We start from the raw sequence: 11,745 nt of genomic DNA, 5'->3' as shown, positions 1-11,745 counted from the left end.
TTAATGTAGTCGGGACTCGGTGCTAGAGCGGCCTACGTGTCAAAGTAACGTGTCAAAGTAACGTGTCAACGGAGCTGAGAGGGGAGACACAATTTAAGCTTTTTTTTTACGCTAATACGTCTGTAAAATTACTTCCATAGTGGGAGGCAATTAAAAAAAACGAATGATAACCAAGTCGGGGGATAGAGTTTGGTGTTGCAGCTACATATCTATCATCTTCATCCAAAATTTAATTACACCACTGGATAGCTAAAGGATCATAGAATTCGTTTGCGCTGAGGACTGTGACGCATCGCGAGTGGTGGTGGGGGAAGCGCCGCTATTTTGAGGTCATTCGGCTGCGTTTTATGATTTCCATTTAGTATAGGCCCCCTAACGTTTGACTCGGAGAAACTACGACACGTTCGTTCGAGTTTCAATCGTCAGCTCTCGTCAAAATCTATCGATTGCATATATAAAACATTACTGTGAACTAATTACAGTGTGTGTGTATATATATATATATATATATATATATATATATATATATATATATAGGTATATATATATGGTGTTAAAATAATATATATAATCAAAAATATTTTCTTCGGCCTATACGCGACTTCTCAGTGTTCAAACATGATTATAACATACATGAAATAGCGTATATCTTCTCGCGAGGTAGACGGCTGAGACTCGCTCGAGCGCAAATTTCGCACCTCGTTCGGGAGCTCGTTTCGCCCAACTGGTTCATTTCACTCGGCAACGTTTTGCCTCATTCGATACCCATGACTAGAGACCTGCAAAATTCGCGGATTCAATGACCTCCAGGATAGACTCTACTACACTCTACACTTTCGGGCAAATGCCACCTGTACATTAGCTGCTGACTTGTGAGTCGTCTCGACTGGGTGGCCTGTGATTCGACACTTCTTTGAGTGAGGGTCTCTAATTGGCCCTCATTACTCCAGATTAACAGTGAACCAATTGCACAAGCAGCGCTAAGGTATAATTATTTGAATTGTAGCATATCACGAAATGAATCCGCGAATTTTGCAGGTCTCTACCCATTACACTTCTCTGCATTTTTAATTGCTTCTGCTCCGGCGATTCCACCTGTTTTTTCTTTCAACCAGCACCACTCAGTGCTCACTCACGAGCAACTTAAAGTTTAAATCACGCAAATCGGTCTATTACTCTCACAGTCACCAGCTCTCGCTGTCTTCAGTTCGACGCTACCCAACGGCGCTCATTGCGTCATCACTGCAAATGTTAACCGGGTGAGTCTCATGTAGAGACCCGAAAAATTCGCGGGTTCATTTCGTGTTATGCTAAAATTCAAATAATTATACCTTAGTGCTGCTTCTGTCATTGGTTCACTGTTAATATGGAGGACTGAGGGCCAATTAGACACCCTCACTCATAGAAGTGTCGAATAACAGGCCACCCAGTCGAGACGACTCACAAGTCAGCAGCCAATGAACAGTTGGCATTTGCCCGAGTGTGTAGAGGATATTGGAGTCTATCCTGGAGGTCATTGAACCCGCTTATTTTCCGGGTCTCTACAGTCATACGTAAGGACTACGAGCAAAGTCTGCTCTACTAAGATATATTTACTTCAACTCTGTAGTTTCATAGTTTACGAGTTCTAAGCGGTGTAGAATCCACAACTGAAGTGACGTCCGACCAGAGATTAAAGACATTCACATTCCTGTCGGACATTCATGTCAAGAAAATAAGGTTCAACTTGTTTTCTTGACTGGGTTCCATGACCTGTGTCACTAAAATCTTCTTGCTTCCTGGGCTGACTTGCCCGAAGTTTCAGCGCGCCTTGTTTTTCAGCCGTCTCCAAAAGGCGGCCAGCGACCGTTGCTAATCGTTAATAACTGTTAATCGCCCTTGAAGATGACTGCAATAAGGCGTGCCGAAACGTCGGGCCACAACGTAATCGTTATTGCGGGGAGGTTGCCTCTCGACCTAGAAGCCAGGGAGGATGCGGTTAACTCGAGTTTCGGTGTTCAGCCCTCCTTCTCTAAAAAAAAAAAAAAAAAAATGGCTGGCAGCCTGGCGGGTGTTGCACCTGGGCGAATCAGCGCCGGTAGGTTGGCAGCTCCGCAGGCGGTTAAACGCCGCGCATGCGGGCGAGAACAAACCAGCCCCTCGCACTAATCAAACCGTCGGAGCACTTGCGCCCGCAACAGCAGGTGGCTTTCTTCGAAGCCTTCCCCCCCCCCCTCTCCCTTAACCCTTCTTTTCACCAGACACCCCCCCCCCCTTTTTTTTTCTCTCTCTCTCTTTCTTTCCGGACGCAACCACGAAGCATCGGATCGCACTCAATCAACGAATGCTTGCGTTCCCTCGGGTCTTTCCGGTTTGTTCAACGCATCAATAAAACCAATTAGTCTGCGTGCTACTCAAGCGCGTTTTAGGGGGGAGGTCTCCCGAATTATTTTTTTCTACTGTACGTTCTTATTTTTTTTGCTTCCGAGTTTAAGATATGTGGTTGGGTAATTGTTTATAAGTATTTTTTTTTAAGTCTAATAAGTTTTTATTTGACTATATTTGTGAGACCCGGAATCCAACAGACCTGTGATTTTTCAATGTTTTGGGAAGCGTATATATATTTATTTATGAATGATATCCTGAAAAACACACAATATGTTGTGTTGTCAATGTTGCCGAACATGTACACTGCCTTTGCTTACTCGAAAACACGTGGCTTACGCGCCATTTTCACACCCACGATATTACACTCGGTGATATGTTACTGCTGGAAATAGTTGTGGCAGAACAACAAATGCAAAGGGAGATATCGAGAGAAAAAAAAAATTGTAAAATATTAATGATGAAAAAGACTTGATAGGGGCGTATCTGTGTTAGTGAGGTGGGATGATAAGAGCGACACTTGCAGTTCGTGCACACACCTACTACGAGATTTGAGCGGGAACTATAATTTATATGGAAAAAAGAGGGAGAGGGGAGAAATGAAGATAAATGCGTACTGCAAATTCCTTGAGGGATTCCAACGATCTTTACCGGGTGTTTCGTGTCAAAATATTACCCTGGAAAAAAAAAAACACGCGTCCAAGCCTAAAAAATACGGTTTCAAAAACGAAATTCGCGTGAATTCAACCCTCGGCGCATTCTTCAGTGCTTTCCGTACACAGGCACATCTCAGTAAGTAACTGCTTCACTGACGATGGCAACTGCAAAATCGACCGAAACGTCGGTGATATCGTACTGTCAAAGTAATACGGCCACATGTCAAAAGTAGAAACTTTTAACACAATTAAACAAGAGGCTATATTATTACAAATAACATGGTTAAATTTCAGACTTGCGTCCATCGCAACATCGTTTTTTTACCGTTATTTTTCAAAATTCAGGTATGGCCTTATTACATTGGTAATATTGGCAGATGTTGTTTCCATTGGCGATCTTAACTCAATTTCACATTTTTTTTTTTTGAGATATGGCTCTATTACTTTGACAGTGCGATATCTCCGCCTTTCGACGCGGCTGCGACCCGGAGAAGCCAAGCAACTCTCAAAGACAATGGGGCGCGAAGGCGTGCGATCTTCGACACCCGGATAAAGCAGAGCGGTGGTGTTTCTTCTGTGGGTATGCGGGAGGGAAGGGGGGAGGGTGGCGGGGCGAGAGGGTTACGCCCTTGTTGCTCGCCGGCTCGTGCCGCAGGAGGCAGGTGGACGCCTGCCCGTGGCCTGGCGAGAGGAGGCGGCTCTCGGAGCACCTGCGCCCGACCCCTATAGAGCATCAGCCCGCCGCCCTTTATCCCCCCCTCCACCCCACACTCGCGGCGACACTGTCACCCCCCCTCCCCCGCTCCAACCCCCTTCCCCCTCCACACGAGCACACGTTCCGCGACGCGATGACGCGATGTCGCGGAGATTACCGCACAAAGCAAGGAAGATAAAGGTTCCGCAACTCGGTGTCTAGAGCTCTTTTTTTTTTTTTTTTTTTCCATCAACGAATTGTGCGGGCGTTTTGTCGGCAAACCTACATAACAAACATGCAAGACGTTAAATTTTCGAAAGAAAATGTTGGCTTACCTTGATTTTTGTTTTTTCGTCCATTAACTAGGAATATTCTCGCCATGAATGGTTCATATGTATTCTCGATTTTCGAAACACTGAACATCCAAAGCGCTATGTTAAAGTGCTTTAACTTTTGTTTTAAAATTGAAAAAAAAAATGCATAGCAGCAAATTTCAATTGCAAAAAAAAAAAAAACACGAGTAAACGCATGCACATGTGCACACAGCAGCTATGCTTATTTCATTGCCACCAAAATCTGGACGATTCAAGGTTGCCCAATAAATAAATTTCCAAAGTATAATAGTTTTCAATTATACTCAGTACGATACTCCGTTAATACATCGTTCTAATACATACATTCTGAACTAATAATGCCTGTAAAATTACTTTTCCATTTAAGTGATTTATGTTTAATAAATGTCTATGTTTACTTTATATTTGAAACAACTTTGGATTTCGGCATTTCACGACCGCACAAATATTTTTAGTGGCCCTATTCCACTTATGTAGTTAAGCCCCCTGCATTGCCGCACAAAGAAGCTACGTGAGTACGAAAACCATATTCCGTTAAGGACCCCCCCCCTTCCCCCCCCCCCCCCCCCGCCTATCCGGGCACACGTGCTGTGCGCTGAAAACTACAGAGAGTGGTTCAAAAATGACTTCATACGCGCGGGTTATTCAAAACTTGCTAAATTAACTTTTGAGGTAATGATGCTACTATTGAACCATAATTAGATATTAAAAGTTTTAAAATCCCTTTAGATAAATACTTATTTAATTGATAAGACAGTTTATTAATAATTATAAATGGTTATGTTAAGAATCGAATTTAAATTGGGACGAGGGGGAAAAAAAACCCAAACTTGCCTCACCTGCTCCTCTGTTCCTCTCACCACTTTCGGGTCCAAAGCTGACAGCTTCCAAGACGTCAGGTAGGTACCAGTTCCTAGGCTAAGCACGTAATTATCATCTGAGGTTGGACGCATGAGTACTTCTGGTAGCAAGTTTTTGTGCGCTGACCCGGAGAAACTCGGTTCGCGTGAAGACACGAGACGAAGAGGTGGGGTACGACAAGAACCATCGATGAGGCAAACGTCGCACGCATGGACGATCCACGTGATGACGGGTGCACATCCCGCGTCCAGTTATAATGAAAGATGATTACACAGCAACGCCTCAAAACTGCATAAAAAGTTATATTTTTCTTTTAACGGAAGGATGAAAATAACAGTTACTTTAAAAACTTATAATATCGCATTACGTGGCCCACGAAGGCCAACCATTTTGATGCAGTATATGATGCACAAATAAGTTTACCTTAAGAAGCATATATATATATATATATATATATATATATCGCTTTACTATGTTCTCAATTTCTGAGTGTCAAGTAACGGAACAATTTTTTTTTTTGGGTACCGCGGAAATCTTGAACGTCTAATCTTCTTTAATATTTTTCCAACGTTCATTTTCCAAGATTAGTAGATTCTCCTTCCTTACTAAAAACTTGATCCCTTTCGGCACAGTCTACATAAGCAGGAAAATTTCGGAGTTGCTATTCATTTTTAAACGATCGGGTAACTTCTTAGACATTCTAGAATTTTTTTGAGACCGTTGGAAAACTTGATGTACAAAACATCATATCCTATATACTACAATATTTAAATTTTTGCTATTAAAAAATTTCGCATATTCCATGCAGTCAAAAAATTTCGAGTGTTTTCTGTTTAAAGTATCCAGAATTTGCATACAATTTTTAAGAAAATTCTCGATAAGAACTACATTGCTATGAACAGGTAGGTAGGTTCTAAACAGTACAGATAGTAAAAACTTCCTTAAATATAACAGATCATTTTATCCTATAAGCTAAGCATTAAACGTAGTATTTATTCTACCCTTGCGCAAAGGATTGCACTTATCTAAAATCATTTTGGACAAAATGTTCTTATAATGTATAGAATATTTACAAACGTTTTTAATAGATTTGATACTGTGCCTATTAATGTATTTATTAACGTTTTGTATTTCAACATCCATTTTTACCCACTCTTTGCTATAATTGTTCATTGTATCAAATTTATTTTGCTAATAATATTATATGGCGATAATAATAATGTTTACAATAATTTGAGCACTTGTAAACTTACACATTTGTGCACTCGCATACTAACTCACCCGCATACTTAAGTATTCGGATATTTCCAAACATTTTTATTCATTCTTGTACCTATATCTGTGAATCATAACTTCTGACGTACCACACACCTAAAGGTATTTTTTTTTCTTTTTTTCTAAGTTGATTGACTGACTCAGTCACTGGCCTTCAAACCAGCCAGCCTTCTTGAGATCCACCCAATCAACAGCCATGCCTGGTGTAGGTTCCAACCCCACATATACGTCACTTCAATCTTTTTTTTTTTTTTGTGGAATATAAAATATACAGTGAACACTAACGTTTAATAACTTGAGAATAACTCTCCACGAAAAATCATAAAAATATATTGCCATCATGCAGTGCTTAGTTAAAAAAAAAAGTTGTACTAACTCATTGGGAATTTATTATGGTTAAATTTCATTATAACCAAAAAAAAAATAAGTTTTGCTTACCAGTTGGTAAAGTACAGCGGAGAGACTTAGAAAACTTATTAACATGGCAAGGATTCGCCGACAACTCCCTGGAATTTCACCTCCGTGGTGTGTGACAATTTCATGTAGAATGGTGACGTCTCCGTTTAACCTGTCGTTGAAGGGAAGCCTAAGATGTACATCAAGTTCTGTCCCTGCCCGAACACGCCCGAATATTCATCTTCGGCCAACCTCGGGTTTATTTATATAATTTATATATTTATATTTCTCTGTTTATTCTAATGTAGCTATACTAACCTAACTAACCATCCGTAGTGTTTTAAAGTTTTTTAATGTAGCTAACCTACCCGACCACTTTTAATATTTGGATTCATTTTTCCCTGCGCAAAAAATAAAACAAACCCCGAGGTTGACCGAAGGTGAATATTCGGGCGTGTTCGGGCAGGGACAGAGCTTGATGTACATCTTAGGCTTCTCGGCTGCGACGTTGTTGCAGGAAAAATCTACGTCCTCCCCCTTCCTCCATTCTTTTTTTTTCTCCTCGACTTCCGCGCGCGACTAGTGTTGGCTCAGCTGGCTGGCGACCTGCCGTTCTCGCGACATGAGTCCGCGCCGCAGCCGCGCAGTTGTCTCGTCGGCGTCGCAATTAGCACCTCTGTGTTCGTTCCGCCCGCCAGCCAGCCGGAACAAACACGCTCTCCTGTCACAAAGAGAGGATTCGAGTTCGCTTGTTTGTTTGTTTGTAAGACATTTTCTATTGGACCGATTAAAAAAAAGAAAATCCCCTATTACCGAACTGCATTATTACACGTGAACAAAGGAAAATTTGCAATAAAAAATAAAAAATAAATAATTCTATGACTAAGAGCAAAGCGTATTTTTGACGTGACAACGTCTAATAAATCGATGAACGCCGGCTGCACGCACGAAAAAGTGTCCCGTAACGCACATTGTCCCGTTACGCTGTGTCCCGTTACGCTGATTGTACGCTTGCGCCGCATTTATCTCTCTTCCACTCGATTGGAAAAACAATCGATTTGACTTTTACGAGGCACATTAAACTTGAAACACTCCCATTCATTTCCTACTTTTTCTATCATCGTCCTATCCTTAACAGAATAACACAGATTGGAAGAAGTTAAATAGCAAACATGTATAAAAGTTATAGTTATAATAATCTTTCGTTAAATTAATAAGATTATTTGAATTAATGAGTGCAAATAAAAGTAAATTTATTAATTAAATTGTAGATTTCATTTCACTCCTTCTTTGTATCCATATACAAAATAGTGATAATTCAATAAAAATGATTAGATTTTATTCATAAAAGTATGCAATCATTTCATCAATGTTTTGTTATGACGTCACGTTAAAAACTATCGTCCGTAAACCAACTTTACAGACAACCAATTTTTTTTTTTTACTAAAACAGGAGAAAAACGACTAAATTGACTTCTTTCTTGTTTTACTATTATTGAACCGTTACAGAATATATATACATACATTTTATATATATATACATAATATGTATATTATACAGGATGAGTCTGAATTCAACCGATGAACTTCGGCTGCAGGTTCATCATGACAAAATAAGTTGAAAATACGACTTATGGTCTAAAGTTCTTCCCAAGGCTAGTACACGTCTTCGAAGTTGGGGCCGAACAAAGATTTAATTGTAAATAATGTAGAAAGTATAAACGATAGAACACTTAGCGTATGGATTATGTATGATTGAATGGTTTTCTATACTTAACGACAATTTTTGTTAATCTAGCAATATTATTTCATTGAAAGTATTGGAAGCCACGCATTTATTCTCCACATAGTTTTTTTTGAAGTTTTTTGCTACAGCCACAATGTTCGCAGTGGTTGTAGATCTTCAATTAAACATAATACAGACGCCCAGTGTTCAATTTTCTGCTCATTTTTTTTATAAGTATGTATATATTTTTTTTTGTCTGTTGAAGCGTGAATTCTACAAATTATTGATGCTACGTTTATAAAACATAATTTTATTTTTTGTCGAATCTTTGTGGCTAGGGATTTTGTTTCAGACTAATCAAGTAATCCTCTACGTCACGAGGTATTCAGATACGAGTAGATGTAATACGTGGGTTCTGGTGCATTTTCATCCTCCCCCCCTCCCTTGACGGCGTCGCCCGCGCGATGCCACCTGTTGCCGTGACAACCGCGTCGCACGCGTCGCAAGCGGCCGGAGGGTTAGGGGGGGGGGAGGCACGCGCCAGCTGTGCCCTCGGCCCTGACTGGGGAAGGAGAAGCGGAAGATTTTGAGTAGGGGAGGGGGAACTGCGGACCCAGGCGACACGACACAAAGCGAAACGACAGTGCGTGAGGACACGACCCTCCCTCCCCTCCTCCCTCATTTAACCAAAATCCTTAACCTAACCCCTTCCCTGGCATGCCGGCGCACCTGGCGGTCCCTGGGTGACTTCGGGCGACTTCGCGTAAACTTCGGGTGATTCCGTGCGACTTCCGGATAGCTTCGGGCGAAACCGGGATGCTTCTTTAGTTAAAAACTTCCTAATAATTAAACCAATAATAAAGTACACGATGACAGTGTGGGCTACAGCAGCGGAGTCTTATTTAATAAAATTTCGGGGAATCCAGAATAAATGTACCTACCTATTCGTATCGCCACAGCCGCACCTGTACACCGCCACGTCAAGGCCATGCTCAGAGAGCTTAAATTACAACTTCCTAAAGATTATTTTATATATAAAGCTCAAAATTTTTTTTTGATTGATATGCTTCAATTGTAAATCCCGATATTTCTTCTCTCGAGGAACATGACCTGAATTTGTAACGTAAACATAAATTGCATATTTCACTACTGGCACAAAGAGTTGGTGTGATAACTTAAAAACGCACGCCTTCAGAAACACATAACTTAGAAACAGGCCTCCAGTTCAGGGTCTCCACTGCCAGTACGAGGGTCGTTCTAAAAGCAAAGAACGTTTGTTTCTCGAGATATGTTTATTCAGGACTTATTTTACGTCACACACGATACCATAACTATTTTGATACGTTGCCGTCATAAACATTTTTGAAATTTATAAATATCGTATCATTACTTTTTCTATACCTTTTGCATACTTAGTTACAGCAAAGTTGTTGTATCAGTCATTACGCCCTCTTTCAGTTCGTTGTCACTTCCATAGTAGTTACCGGCTAAAAAAAAAAAAAAAATCCTTCAGTTTTGAGGAAAAGATGGTAATCCTTTGAGTTCGTCAGACACAAATGAATGTTGACTCTAGCGTTCTTCGCCAACACGAATATTCGTTCGCCCGCCTTTCTGGACATTATATAAGCACTAAATATAGTATGTCCAAAGAATGTCCCGGTTATAAATGTTAATAGTATCTATCAACTGTAAGCGTTTTAGAGTGTTTGTTCAAGGTCACAATTAAATAGTAAATCAAACAGAATTCGATAAGCGCATGCGCGAGTACTGGTTTGTTGTTTTTTTTCGCTTGCAGCGTCACATACGCAAAATGGCGACTCCTGAGCGTAAAGCGTTTTGTTTTCTGCAAATTGCTAAGAGTGAATCTGCAATTTCATTTCAACCTGCGTTTCGTTTAAAGTTTAATTATGATCCTCCATGCGACAAAAAAAAAATCTGCTGATGGTTCGAGACGACAGAGCTCTTTTTCACTGGCCTCTGCGTTCACCTGACATAACGCCATGCGATTTTTTTTTCCTTTGGGGCCTTGTAAAAGATCGTGTCTAAGACGCTACCTAATGATTTACAAGTGAATTGAGACACAGAATTGAAGAGTCTCTTGCTTCCATTACTCCGGACTTGTAACCAAAGTGTGGGAAGAATTGAACTTTAATTTGGATGCGTGCCGTATAACTAAAGTTGCACATATTTAACATTTGTAAGAAAAGAAACTAGATTAGTTTACCGCATTTTTTTAAATCCTGTATTGTAAATCAATATTCCCCACTACAAGTATCTTTCAAATATCATATAAAAAAACCTATAAGTATGTACTTACAATTCTTGTACATAGTTACTAAACCAAGTTACCTTATCTGCCGTGATGAAAGAAGTGGTCGTTCAGTTTTGTATACAAAGAGATAACAGCGAAGTAAGTAGCAATTTAGAACTGATTTTCAAGTTATCAGGACTGATAAGTCCGTTCATTAGGCAGTCATGAATACCCGTGGGACATAATTAAAAAGAAGTGTAAGATTCTAAACTACATTTCAAAGTTCGGCTTCACTAGCGATGTTATAATAATTGTGTTTTAAAGTGTCAAGTTGATAAGTCAACACAATAATATAATTTCTCTCATGCCAACAGTTAATGTGAAAATACGGACATAACATTTTTCTCGCTTCTTAAACAGCGCTTAGGAGCCTTTTTATAGTAACATATTCATTTTTAGAAAAGAAAAAAAGTTAAAAATGGAAAGTTGCCCAACATTTTACAAATAGCAGATAGCGTCGAGCATTTTAGGCTACGTTGCCGGAGCAACTACGTCGACCATGGTATAACTCGATTTGCAGAGCGAAATTTTAAAAAATAATTGAAATAAATACTTAACCCGATTTTCGCCAACACATTTTATTAAAATAATGCCCATATTGTAAAAATTCACTAAAAAGTTAATACTATAAATATTACCCTTTTTCTTTGTGAACTTTGGTACGCGCCATGCGCTACTGATAACAGCACCGTGGTCACACATTTCCGTCCCATTCGACGTCCGCTCCATTCACGAAATTACTCCTTTCAAATGCCATATACCGAGCGCTTAGATGTTACACATCAAAAAAAATCTACCAACGGTTTGAAGAAAGTCCTTGTGTTCTTCCAACGCGAAGTTTCATTTTTCTTATTTTTAAACGTATCAGAAACTTCAGTTTAAGCAATCTCAAAATTAGTACTTTTTTTTCTGATGGTGCTTTGTAATTGTTTGAAATATCGTACAAAGATAATTAGTGTTACGAATTATGTATTGGTCTAGTTGAAAACCACCTATAAAACTATGCGACGTATTTATTCAAAGACAAAATTATTACGCCCCCGGGTGGGCTCGAACCACCAACCTTTCGGTTAACAGCCGAACGCGCTATCCGATTGCGCCACGGAGGC

At 39.9% G+C, this 11,745-nt stretch overlaps 1 non-coding gene across 1 annotated transcript; it reads right to left on the bottom strand.

The window, feature by feature from the left end:
• Positions 1–11,671: 11,671 nt before the first annotated feature.
• Positions 11,672–11,745, bottom strand: Trnan-guu (transfer RNA asparagine (anticodon GUU)). Its single transcript has one exon. It is a non-coding gene; the product is annotated as a tRNA-Asn (tRNA).

Source organism: Bacillus rossius, chromosome 12, assembly GCF_032445375.1.
Source record: "Bacillus rossius redtenbacheri isolate Brsri chromosome 12, Brsri_v3, whole genome shotgun sequence".
Classification (NCBI taxonomy): Eukaryota; Metazoa; Arthropoda; class Insecta; order Phasmatodea; family Bacillidae; genus Bacillus; species Bacillus rossius.
The sequence above is the reverse complement of the archived record's forward strand: the minus strand, read 5'-3'. Positions and strand labels throughout refer to the sequence as shown.